Source organism: Mixophyes fleayi, chromosome 5 (genome assembly GCF_038048845.1).
Source record: "Mixophyes fleayi isolate aMixFle1 chromosome 5, aMixFle1.hap1, whole genome shotgun sequence".
NCBI classification, from domain to species: Eukaryota; Metazoa; Chordata; class Amphibia; order Anura; family Limnodynastidae; genus Mixophyes; species Mixophyes fleayi.
The window spans coordinates 232,790,144-232,804,579 of NC_134406.1; the positions used below are offsets into that span (position 1 = coordinate 232,790,144).

Below are 14,436 nucleotides of genomic sequence, written 5' to 3' on the forward strand. Positions count from 1 at the left end.
CTGTTTGAAGACTACCCCGATTGCCACATTCAATTATGGACAATAGTAACCCTGTATTTCAGACCGTCAACTTAAATCAGTTGGCAAATAATTATACACAAATTAAAAAACAAACAAGGTGGTATTTATAACACTTTATGAATATACATTGGACTACTGGAGAAAGATACCATTATTTCTTTCTGACCAATTATAAATAACATTTTCACGGAAAGATCGTTTTTAAAATGTATGACGCCCCATTTCTCCAAATAGACCGTGGGTCCCCTGGCAAATGAGTTAAGTTATAATATTCATCAGGTGAATGGTCTGCTCACTTGAATTCAAATCTTCAAGCATGGCCCCCCTTTCACAAGGCAGAGAACAAAGTGTGTGTGTGGGGAGAATGGAGGGGCGTGTGAATGAGCCACTCTCCCGCACAGTGTAATGGTCACTGTCAATCACTTCCAGCCAACAAGGGCCGCGGTCCCTTTTCACACGGACGCTGGAGCAGAATGATGAACATACAAATCTGGTACAATGTAAACTTGGTAAAAAGACTGTGAGGGTAACAATTGTGTTTTTCTGTGGTCTATTTTTCTATGGAAAAGACACTGGTTCATGTAATTTTTAGGTCCATATCTTAACATATGTAAAGATTGAAATAAACAAGAGGAAATTCCGGCTATGTGTGAGCACTGGGACCCGACTGTATCAAACAAATGATTAGTGTGAACAGGGGGAAATTTCATACAGTAGCTATTTAAAGTGGAAAACCCCTTTAAAGCAAGTATAGTCACTATATTACATTAATATACATCACAGTCTGTGTATTATCTCTCTGCACACATGAAATAACTGAAGGGTTTATGGTGCTGCATTTCTACAGCGGGTTGGTATGTTCGGGGAACATAAACAGGCATTGCTGCTGTGTAATGCATGGTGTGGATATGTTAATACACAGTAGCAGACTACAGCAGAATCAGATACTTGACCTGCATCAGATCCCATTACGACACTGCCCTAATGAACGAGGACGTCTAGCTGTCCGCAAAGGTTTGGAAGATAACACTTTGATTTTTAACAGTCCTGCAGTGGGATGCCGGGGTAACACTAAACAATGGATTTTTATCTTCATGTTTCATATCCGAAAAGGTCTTTCTGCTTAGTGAACCTTTATAAGGGTAACGGTTTCCCTTTAGTTAAATAAACTTTAAACCTGACCCAACTAAGCCTTCAATTTGTGAGCCATCTGTAACTGCTTTACTGTTTTTGAATGGTCTCACCATGATTTTCTTTTAAAGACACACTACTAATTTAAATGTTCCATTTGTTTTTGCTTAATATAACATTTTAAGACATTCCTGTTGTAGGTCTTTATCTAACTTACATAAACTTGTTACTATGCCTTCTCGCAGAGCATACCATGTACTACAGAGCAAATGTTTATCACTGTGCATAATCCAGCGGTTCCCAAAGAGTGCACCCTGAGGTGCTGCGGCCAGGGCTGCTTGTCCACCGGACAAAAAGAAAGAACATACCAACCCGTTATCCTCCTTCCTCGTCACTGTTCTCTTCTCACTGACTGTTGGGTGTGATGTCATCATGTCCGACACTTTCAGTGAGGAGCAGCGCAGAGAGGAGCCTCAAGGAAGAAGGCCGAGCAAAAGGCAAGTAAAGGTACAGAGGGGAAACAGCGATGGGGGGGCACATCATGTGACATGGTGAAGAGGGGGGGGCGGCACATCATGTGACATGGTGAAGAGGGGGGGGGGGCGGCACATCATGTGACATGGTGAAGAGGGGGGGGCGGCACATCATGTGACATGGTATAGAAGGGGGGGAGCGGCACATCATGTGACATGGTATAGAAGGGGGGGAGCGGCACATCATGTGACATGGTATAGAAGGGGGGGAGCGGCACATCATGTGACATGGTATAGAAGGGGGGGAGCGGCACATCATGTGACATGGTGAAGAGGGGGGAAGGGGCGGCACATCATGTGACATGGTGAAGAGGGGGGAAGGGGCGGCACATCATGTGACATGGTGAAGAGGGGGGAAGGGGCGGCACATCATGTGACATGGTGAAGAGGGGGGAAGGGGCGGCACATCATGTGACATGGTGAAGAGGGGGGAAGGGGCGGCACATCATGTGACATGGTGAAGAGGCGGCACATCATGTGACATGGTGAAGAGGGGGGAAGGGGCGGCACATCATGTGACATGGTGAAGAGGGGGGAAGGGGCGGCACATCATGTGACATGGTGAAGAGGGGGGAAGGGGCGGCACATCATGTGACATGGTGAAGAGGGGGGAAGGGGCGGCACATCATGTGACATGGTGAAGAGGGGGGGGGCGGCACATCATGTGACATGGTGAAGGAGGGGGGGGCGGCACATCATGTGACATGGTGAAGGAGGGGGGGGCGGCACATCATGTGACATGGTGAAGGAGGGGGGGGCGGCACATCATGTGACATGGTGAAGGAGGGGGCGGCACATCATGTGACATGGTGAAGGAGGGGGGCACATCATGTGACATGGTGAAGGAGGGGGGGGCACATCATGTGACATGGTGAAGGAGGGGGGCACATCATGTGACATGGTGAAGGAGGGGGGGCACATCATGTGACATGGTGAAGGAGGGGGGGGGCACATCATGTGACATGGTGAAGGAGGGGGGGCGGCACATCATGTGACATGGTGAAGGAGGGGGCGGCGGCACATCATGTGACATGGTGAAGGAGGGGGAGGGGGGGGGACACATCATGTGTTGATTTTTGTACATATTGTTGCTTTATTTGGGTGAGTGCTGTAAAAATGTTCTTTGAAAGAAATAGAATTGAAAAACAAAATCTATAAAAACATTTTTCCTTTGATTTATGTGTATTATTTTTGCCCAAGATACTTATTACGTTAGTTTGACCCAACTACTTAAAATACTTACCAAGCAGTCCTTTTTTTTGTCTTAGGGGTTCCTTGAAAAAATTATGGAGACCCCAAGGGTGCCTCAAACTGAGAAAATATGGGAACCATTGCCACAATCCTTTTATTTCCCCACAATAACCATCTGTAGATCGTATTCATGTAATAATCCTTTGACAATACAAAGACTTTGCAGGTATGTTCTAGTAGCAGGGGTAGAGTCATTTGGCACATAGTAGTGTTCAGAAAAACACATAAATGACATAGCAATTAAAGGGGGTCACAGGTACAAACCCCTAAATTTGACGATGGCTTGTACACAGAGAATTTGAATGTATAGACACAAACATGGACATTTTGATGTACATATACCATGAAATCCATCACTGGAGGGCAAGTATTATGCTGATGAGTGGCTTCAGCATGACATCAGTACAGTAAAGTTTCAGTGTTTTTGAGATTCTCAATAAATATGGACAGCACCCCACAAAAAGCTTTAAGGACTTGTCCATACATATGTGCTGGGAAAATGGCTACAAATGCACATTATAGTGATTTTATTATTTATAAGTGTTTTTCCCCCATACGCTTTTCACGCATTGTGTCTCTACCAATACATTCAATTGTGCTGGTATCAAGCATTAACGCATGAGAACTTTGGCATGCTGGGTTCTAAAATTAGAAACCTTATGTTAACACTTTCGAGAGCAGCATTACTGCCTCTCAACTATCCTATTTATAGTTTTTTCATGTGGTTTATTATTGTATGTAAAAGAGCAACAAAAGCTGGTAAGAAGTGAACGAGCTCACACATGCACAGTTATTTAAAACAAACATAGCAATACTTAAATGTTGCGTTCTACGACATACACAAAACAAAGGAACTTAAAAAAAAGACACAGTGAAAAAAGTGTCACATTTCCTGCTAAGGACCAACACTTGTGAAGCAAAAGGCCGACAAGAACTTATATGTTCGAGCTAATCTATAAACAGCATCATCACCCACATAAGTGGACCTGTGTGTATAAAGTTCCATTCATCCACATGGACAGCGTACCTAGACTATTGCACACAAAACTAAAACTAGTTCAATAGCAAAACTCCCCTCGGGTGAAGGATTATTTTTTTTTTTTTATTATTGAAAAACATGGTATGTTGAGCATAATGGGGGAAAAGGGTAATTACATATAGAAGTACATTCAATTTCAACATTAAGCAGGGAAACGTGTATGTGTGTCAAACCCTTCAGAGACATATTGGATAGAAACACATATATATATATATATATATATATATATATATATATATATATATATATATATATATATATATATATATTATATATTATCCCAAAAGCTCCCCCTCACTCATAATCAGAGGATAAATCAATATACACAAACCACATTAGGGGGGTTTAGGGAAGGGCGGTCAGAGACCAAATGCATGTCACAAATGGGGATTAATGTATTATGGTATAGAGTACTAGTACGGTTTGGCCTCTTGAGATCTTTATTTAAGGTGGGCTGAGTGAGTGCCACTAGTGGGAGTACAGTACAGCTTGGGTTCCATTAAACACATTTTATTCTTCCCTGTGACAATAGTAGGTCTACTCTGTTGATCGCTATGATTTCTGCAAGTTGAATTGAAGTTCAGCAAATATACCGTGTAGAATAGTTCCAATGATGGCTACCCTTCCACATAAGCAGAATATTGTACTATATACACAATATTCAATTATGGAGCAAATGTTTTGTACAGAACTAAGATCTGCATCACATTATTAAAGTGTACCCTCATCTACACAGTGGAGGCAGACATTTATTTTTTTGAGTTGAACTAATATTCACAAGAATGGAGCCCATCGCTAGTAACATCACTGAAGCATGAGGGGCGTTGTGATCACGCTAGTTCATACTGAAGTGATAGAGCAGGGTTCAGGGAACTTTTTTACCTTTTACCCCAAAATATATTTAGATACGCCGACGTTACCCCCTTGATTTGAAAGGAAGGAAATCATATATTATTAATTACTGGAGTTCAAAATTTTATTAAATCTATTTAAAATTTCTTTGAAAGTTTCAACTTCAAAACTACAGGTTTTGGAGAAATGATGTTGCTTCATTTTTGATACGAGAGCATCAATATTGGGGCATTTTGATGTCGGAACAATTTGGATCCAGGTCCAATCGATTTCTCTGCTTTGTTTTTATGTTCATTAGAGTGCAAAATCCTTGTTCGCAAAGGTAGGTTGTTGCAAAAGGGCGCAACTTTTTGACTGCTTCCTCATGTGCAATTATGAATGCCTTTGCAGCTGTTGACATCCAGAAATATGACAGATCTGCTTTGTTTTCAAATGCAATACATGCTTCATTATTGCATTGAAGCTGAAGAAGTGCCACTGCCAACCCTTGAGGCTCTTCTGGTACAACAGCAATTTCACATTTAAAGGGGTCTACAATCCAACTGACAGCATGTGAATCGGCAGCATTACCCCCAGGAATTTCATTTTTACCCCATTTGGGGTAATTTACACCTGTTCCCTGACCACTGTGATAGAGTGAATATTTGTTTAGCCCACAAACTAATGCCTGCCTCTGCTGTATGTAGGAGACAGGTCCACCTCACAAAGCAATCTTGCGATTAAGCATTACGATTATTACAGGTAGAACACAGAAAACAGCCCTGGAACTGTTACCACTTATTATGGATCTTTACGTACTCCAACACCTTCTCTCAGAAGACATATAACCTAAAACGCTTCCACAGAACTCTTCTCTGCCAATGCTGTTAAGGCAAAAATAATGAACCATACACAGCAGCAGATGTTTGTATCATAAAGAAACAAGACAGGTGTGAATTTCGCTACATACGGGAATACAAAAAAAAATGCAATTTAAATCAGACCTTATGCCACATTTCATTGCATCTCTAGGTCGTAGCCTATAAAACCTTATTTAACGCAAATACGCTATAAAAGCCTAGTCAGGTAACAAGTTAAATCGACATAGATGGGCACTAAAAGACAAGCAATTCCATGCCCAAAGAATACAATACATACATATGCATTATCCTCTGATATTTCACAATGACAGGTTCAGGATATTTTTCACAGCACAAAGTCACCAGAATAAAGGCTCCTTTAGATGATCATCATTTTTCCTTGCATAGTGTTTTAAGTGTAACGGATGTGAGGAAATTGCTGCTGGCATGTGGATTATTGCGCATGCGCAGTTATCGTACGTGCGCCTGGATCACATTATCTGTGATTCAATTCAATTGTTGCACCATTTGGAAGAAAATGTGCAGAATATTTTGAAAGCACAGAGTACGTGTACATCCCAGATCGGTGTGCTTGCCATCCCCACTTGTACAGGAATATCATTTTATTACATTCTCAAACTTTATTCTCACAGATTTTCTAGAGTGAATCGGCTCAAATGTCGAAAATTTCAGCTCGTTATTATTACTTAATTTTTAACGTTTGCCTAGAGTAGTAGGCACTATGTCAAAAAAAATAATATATATATAATAATAATAATGTTATTTCTTCACAGGGCTCATAACAAGTGCATTTTATTTGCAGTGTAATGATCTGCGTCCAGCGCATGGTGAATGCAGCAGGAACACCTGTTATTTTCATCAACTCTGTGGTAACTTGAAAAGCAAGATGCACTAAAAATAGCACAAGCTGCATTCCAGTGAGTACAGAGGGTGCGTTTACCATAGAAATCAGTGATCTCTAAATGAATGGTTCTCTAGCTGCGATACAGCTAACTCCAGCTATGGCAAAGCACAAGTAATCTAAGCCCGTAGCTATGAAAAGGAATGGATATAAGCATAAGAACCAGAGACATGCTGGAGAAAGCCACACTTTTAGCCATAGTAACGTTGCTAATTCATAAAGTAAATGCTATTCTACATTTTGAAATGTGTTTTCGTGCCTTTATACTACTCTCTTTAATTTTTACTGTAGTGTGGCGCCCCCTGTTTCTAACTGTGCTGCAGCGCCTGTTTTATAGAATCTGCTAAAATTTAGAAGTTACTGTAGCAGGACTGATTGGGTTTCCTTATCGGTTTATTTTACATTTGGGGGATGCAAAACAAATGACAAATAGGTATATTAAGCCCTTAGAGAAGTGCTCTGGAGAAAGTGTACTGAAAAAAATAGAATAAAAAAAAAAAACTGCAATTGCCATTGATGTACTTGGCAGTAATAATACTACGCCACACTAGACTCACTACTAGCAGGACGTGTGGGTGTTCATATAAATGGAAAGTCTTTGGGGTCCGTAAGTCCAGTTTCTTATATAAACTAGTCAAGCTTTGCCCAAACCTACATTATTATTTTTGAATGGTCTTATCCACCAAGGAGGTGGTGCAAGTGTCCTACTGTCTCCGGGATACACCTTCAGTGTTATCCCCCTGAAACCTCCCTCTCCTTCTCTGAAGTTCACTATTCTCCCCTCTCCACCTTCGTGTTGCTGTCATCTATTGTCCCCCTGGTCCTTACTCACAATTTCTTGATAACTTCGCAGTCTGACTTTCCCATTTCATATCTTGTGATCTTCCCACGATTATTATAAGTGATTTTAACATCCGTATGACTCTTCTATTACTACAGCTACCCCTAAACTCCTAACTCTCATTTCTTACTATGGCCACTCCTAATGAACAAGTTCTGCCACACACCATGATGGTCACTACCTGAACCTAGTGTTCTCCCATCTCTGCAACATCTCCAACTTCTCTCCAATTCTGTCGTCCCACTCTCTGACCACTATCTCCTTTCTTTTACCCTTGCCCCCACTCCCCCGACCAAGTCACTTGCATGCAGCGTTACATCAACAGCATTGACCCCATCATCTTTCTCCCTCAAACCCCTCCTTGCTACCATTTCTTCCCTATCTTGCCCCAATACCGCTGTCACTCTTTACAACTCCTCACTCGCTGTTGCCCTTGACACTGCAGCCCCAGCCACCCCATCTACACCAATCTAAAACCCAACCCTGGCACTTCCCTCTTACTCGTCTCCTCCAAAAGTGTGCCCGCTCCTCTGAACGCCTATGGAGGAAATCCCACTCCATTGTTGACTTTATCCATTTTAAATTCATCCATTCCTCCTACTAGTCTGCCCTGTCTCTTGCCAAACAAACCTATTTCACATCCTTTATCTCCTTTGTCCAATAAACCTCGATGCCTCTTCGCTACCATTCATTTTTTACTGTGTCCTCCCCACCTCCTCCCCCCTCGTCCATCACCGCTCATGGCTTGCCCTTGACCCATCCTCTCTCCAACTATTGCCCAGTATCTCTGCTTCCCTTTGCTTCTAAAATTCTCAAACGACTTGTCTGACCCACTTTCTCTCTTCCCATTCTCTTTTGCCCTCACCAGTCTGGCTTCCATTCCCTTCACTCAACTGAAGCTGCCCATGCTAACGTAACAAAAGACTTACTCTCAGCAAAGTCCAAAGGTCACTTCTCGTACTCCTCTGCTGCTTTTGACACAGTTGATGACTCTCTTCTCCTCAACATCCTTCACTCCCTGGGCCTTCGTGAAACGGCTCTCACCTAATTTACCTCCTACCTCCCTGGCTGCACTTTTAGCAACTCTGCTTCCGACTCTTCGACTCCCTCCCCCCCCCTTCCTCTTTCTATTGGAGTCCATCCAGGCTTTGTCCTTGGCCCTCTGCTCTTCTCTCTCTACACCACCTCTCTTGGTGAACTTATTCAATCATTTGGCCTCCAACACCACCAGTGCTGATGACACATAAATATATCTTTCCTCCCCTGACCTTTCTCCCACCTTCCTAACCCAAGTATCTGGCTGTTTTTCAGCTGCAACAACCTGGATGCCACAGCGCTTCCTCAAATTCAACATCTCCAAATCCGAGCTCCTCATCTTTCCTCCCGCCAATGTTGCTTTTCCTCCCAAAATCTCCCTCTTGGTTGACAACATAACTCTCCCTCGTCACCCAAGCTCACTACCTTGGAGTCACCCTTGACTCTGCCTTCAGCTTTACCCCTCTTATGCAGTCCCTCCCCAAATCCTGCCACTTCCTCCTCCCTAACATGACGAAAATCTGGTTCTTCCGATCTCAGGAAGCAACGAAAATTCTGGTCCAGTCTATTGCAACCTCCTTCTCACTGGCCTTCCTGACTCTCACTTTTCAGACCTTCAATCCATACAGAATGCTGTGGCTAGGCTCATCTTCCTATCTCATCGCTCATCCTCCATTACTCTGCTGCATACATCCCTTCATTGGTTCCCTACGCATTTCAGAATTCAGTTCAAGCTCCTAATCCTCACCTACATTCTTTAAAACTCCCTACCCCGCCTTGCTCCACTCTCCCCCAACCTTCAAATGCTCACTCAAAACTCACCTTTTCAAGCTTGCCTATCCTACCACCTTCTGACAATCTTATCCTTCATCTCCTCTTCCTTCACCTGCCATCTCCATTTTCTCCCAGTTGGTCCTACTGTCTCTCAACACCCCCATCTCATATGTAAGCAGGGTCCTCTCTACCTATTGTCCCATGTCTGTCCACAGTCTGACTCCCTCCGCTCATCCCCCCCCCCCCATCATTATTTAACAGTTGAAGAGTTTTAGCCAGTTCTGTACCATTACAACAGCAGCAGAGCTCCAGGAAAACTGGTTGCATGTAGCAGTCTTTGGGTAAGGGGAACATTGGGGAAATATATTCTTAGGTGGTAGTGCCGTCAAGCAGATATCTGAACACACAACAAATTCACCTTCTTAATGAGCGCAGTTGTATGTAGATGTAAGGTCCGCTTTAAAGTCTAATGTTATCCCTTCCACTCTAATAAGGCATTATAAAATTGTTTCCTAAAGTACAGAAATACAGGAGAATACAAATCCCGATTGTTTCACGTGAGATAAATTTGTTGCTGATCCAATTGTTCAACCAAAAGAAAATGCCAGCATTATAGCTGCTAAATTATAGCAGAAGAAAACACATTAGAAATAATAGCAATACCCCTAGGAGACCTGAAAGTGTAACAAAGGCAAAGTTCTACAAGTCCCAACAAGGCCTGATAGCTACAATAGGTCATGCTGGGATTTATAGTTCTGCAACATCTGAAGAACCACAGGTCACCTACAGAAAAGTAAAGCTCTTCATGAAATATTTATTCATTGCAAGGCAATAAGCCATTCAACCGTCTAACTATACCACTACACCCACACAGGCACACTTGCTGGAACGCAGCTTCTGTATTCGGGCAGCTGGTAAGAGGAATGACATCACAACGTACAGTTCTCAGGAATGGCACAAAATCACAGTCCGTTATCCAAACAGATCTGCCTGTTGTACACATTAGGCCCAGCTACAATATCAAGCTGTTAAACACCGATGGTGTCTGTAACTTGATCTCTCTGTTCATACAGCCAGTCCTTCTCATTTTTAGGTGCTGAAGCGAAAATTATACTACAAACTCATTTGCTGTCAGATGGGTGGTGGGCCTGGGGCGGAATTTTTTTTTTTAGGGGGGGGGGGGGGGGGGCGTTAACAAAACATTATAGCGCTAGCTGTATAATTACATTGCACCTCGGGGCCTTCTCACTTGAACAAGGAAAGCAGCTGCTGTCAATTTAATATTAACCTACTTCACAAGAGCAAACACTCTAAAAGCACCAGGAAGAAAAAAAAAAAATCTTGCAGGACAAGGGGTTAAACCTGTTTACGGATCTGAAAAATTCTTTTGCATTTATCTAAATACATTAAATGAATACAATTATTGATGTCAGCAATTGATAGTTGGCAAACAAATGGAAGTGTCTAAACACGGCAGAAGACAAAAGAAAAAAATTCTAAAACCTCCACAACTTTATAGTTATATGGAATCAATTTCACAATAGAGTCTGATGAATTTCTGCCTAGTTCAAGACCATGAATGTGCCTCTATTGACATTGACAAAGAACAGCAGCACAGGGGGAAAAAAAATAAATAAATCAAGCAACACCTCCATAATGACTGATGTGCCTTAACGCCATGGTTTTAGGTTCACAACTGTACAATCCTTCTATAAAGTTTCCCACAACAGTCATAGCATCATTAAATCACTCCTCAAACTACATGGGCTCCATGCCTAAAACACACATAAATTACACTCTCCTTTACCCACACTACACCTAGCGTCCCCCTTACTCAGGATATTATAAGACTGTGGTCTTCCCAGGTAGGTAAAAACACTTGGGGCTAGATTTACTAAACTGCAGGTTTGGAAAAGTGGAGATGTTGCCTATAGCAACCAATCAGATTCTAGCTTTCATTTATTTAGTGCATTCTACAAAATGACAGCTAGAATCTGATTGGTTGCTACCGGCAACATCTCCACTTTTTCAAACCCACAGTTTAGTAAATATACCCGTTGGTGATCATAGTGAGAGCCAGGGACAGCACTAATCTTTTATATGGAAAACTTGTCATCGTGATATGATTAAGAGCTGTAGTGCCTGAAGTGTGTGTGTGAGGCTGTGCTTATGTATGTGCCTCTTCCACTGTAACTGTGTCCTTTATTTAATTGCCCTCAGCAATAGACAAAAAACCCTTTTGCTGGATGGGACAAGGTTTCTACAGATAAGTGGACTCATCCCTTGCTTTCAACACATTACTTTTCCTCTTTCTGGCTAATGAGCTTCCGGATAAGAGATCCCCATACATGTTATATACACAGATATATGTACACACATATATATATTTTTATTTCTTTTTTATAAAATAAAATAAAAGTCCACTGAAAAGATAAAGTAAACATAAATGCAATAAAATGACGTTGGATTTAAGAATCAGGACCATAATTAAGAGCTAATTTATGCACAGTTCTCACTTCTGATACATAAAATTGACACTGCTGATATCCCTTGCTTTTTTAAATGCCAAATATGGTAAAAAAAAAAAAAAGTCTTAAGAGTCTAACCTGTCTACTGCTAATAACCCAATCAATCTAGGTATATCAGAGGTCTGAGAACTAGTAACCCCAGCAGTCAGGTTTAAATATAGATTTCCAGTCAAAAACACAGGACTAGCCAAAGAAAACTGAGACAGAGAGACCTAGATATAAAATATACATGTTAATGTGTCCTATGGGTTTGTGCCTGTATTGTAACTTAAATCTCCTCCTATGCAAGGCAAAAATGTAAACAAATTCAAGTACAAAATGTTTACACCTATGGCAAGACTCAGTCACTGGACATGACTGGCGCAATCAGATCAAGTGAACACCAAATGATTTGCACCCTACTGTATGAAAAGTATGACTTTTTTTGGAAACTTCCTCATAACTTACTACAAAATCATAACAACTCTTTGACTCAGCTTATGACTGAAAAAAATATTTTAAACTTGTTAACTTCAGCAGACTGTGTGTTCATGAGGGAATATACTGTAACTTATTTTCTTACTTCTTTTTTGGGTTAATTGAGCAGTTGAGTCGAAATCCCTTTCAGATAAAATTTTAACATATGTGGTAATAGAGCATAATTGAAAAAGAAATAAAGCATTTTGTAATGATTTCAATTCCCACCTCAGGTAATAGATGGGTAGATTGTTTCTACCAAGACACAGAGCGGCACTGCGGAAATGTCTCATTTTCATCTTATACGTTAACCACATAACACACACACCACTGATGTCCTGTTCACCAAGTGGATATTTGAAAAAAATAATATTGTAGCATTCATTTTTTTAAAATGCAATTAATATTTAACACCGTACGCTGCCAGCAATCCTTTTTCTACATTATGTAGTTCTACCACAAATACCAGAGGAATCAATTTCCCAAGAACTGTCACTTTGTGGTTTGCAAAAACTGCATTTAAAATTGCACCATGACAACAATGTAAAGTTGATTATAAATTTGTTAATATACCTCCTACATAATAGTATTCATAGTGTACAGGTGCTGTCACTAACTACACTGTCAAACTGACCACTAAAATCAAAACTATTAAAATAAATTAAATTTATAACAAACAAAAATGTCAGTCTTACACTGTATCGCAACAACAAAAAGGCTGAGAGACAGTTCAGCTTATGTCCAGTGACCCTGCATCTTGACAGCTTGCTAGGCCTGGTCTATTTTATACACACATACAACTTTCTGTAGTGTTGGTGAGGACATTTTCAAGACACTTAATTAGTACAGTATTCTAGAAACAGCACCATTTTTTTTATCAGAAGCCCACAAACCAAGGTTACCCACTGTTCTAAATGACCAACAGTATGAAAAATATTTGCACGGATTTTAAATACACAACAATGTCACATTCCAGCTTACAATGACCAGCACATTCAGGAGAGGAAAATGTTTTTAAAAATAAAAATAGCTGTACAGCATGTTCATGCCCAGGGCGGTGACTGTGGGGAGCATCACACAACAGCCAGAGTGTACAACTTGTTATGTCAATCTGTCTTCTAGTACTACAAGACACAATCTCTGAAAGCTGATCTACCTACACTGCACACACACACACACTACACACACACACACACACACACACACACACACACACAGCACTAGCAACCCCCCATGTAACCTGCCAGCAGCTGCCATCATGTCGCACAGCTCTAACAATACTACACGGCACACAACTTCAGCATGACACATGCAGCTACACACTAGTGTGCTCGCACACTGTACTGCACAACTGCACACCCCACAACCAAAACAAATCAGACACAGAATGACTGCAACAACAGTCACTGCAGACAACACGCTGCACACACAGACACACAACTCCACACAGCACAGCCGCCGCCCCTCCATGTGCCCCTGGGTGGGGGGCTCTGTCCCCCTAACACAGAGCGGGGGGAGGAGCAGGCACCACAACCTGGGAGCCCCCGGTGCCACCGCTCTCAGGGCAGCCGGGGACCAGGGCTTACCGGTCAGTGCACGGTGGAGGACAGCGCCGGCTGGGGTTCCCTGGGGAAGAGCAGATGCAGAGCCGCCATGTTCCCTCATCCAGCAGGAGAGTCAGGCTTGTTTATCCCGGGATCCTCCTCCTACCAACCGAGCCACCCTCCAACAACTGGATCCCCCTCCTCCACCTCCTGAGAGGGCGCCGCCTCCTCTAACCACAGCCATATCCTCTGCATCTGCTGCTGGTAACAGCATCCTGCCAGCACTAGTGACAATTATATATATATATATAATATAGTGTGTGTACATTGTGTCATGGCATTATACCCTGCATGCCAGGAGCAGCCTTACATCATGGTCTCTAGTGCACCATCATAGGCTTGTGTTCTGCAGCACAGCCTGGGATTGTGTCACAGTTGTCAACAGTCCCGACTTCCCAGTGATTGCCTGCAAGTGTTGTGTGAAGTAATTGTACAAGCAGTCATGTTTAATTCACAAGTGTGAAAGATGTGTCTTTGAAACAATGGTGTCCCTGAAATGGTACATGTGTGTGTTTCACTATTCTCCATCAAGTACAATTTATTTTATCCTTTACATAGGATTTAAGTCTGCCCTATATTCTATTCAATAGTCTCTGGGCTACATGTATAA

The 14,436-nt window shown here is 42.0% G+C and overlaps 1 protein-coding gene across 3 annotated transcripts in view; it reads right to left on the minus strand.

The window, feature by feature from the left end:
- NCOA2 (nuclear receptor coactivator 2) overlaps positions 1-13,947 on the minus strand; it is a 155,916-nt gene extending 141,969 nt beyond the window's left edge. For 2 of the 3 annotated variants that reach the window (XM_075213628.1, XM_075213624.1), the window contains exon 1: positions 13,809-13,947. The gene's annotated coding sequence lies outside the window, so the exon portion shown is untranslated. The remainder of the gene's footprint in view (positions 1-13,808) is intronic. The other variant, XM_075213627.1, reaches the window with a different exon arrangement.
- Positions 13,948-14,436: the final 489 nt, after the last annotated feature.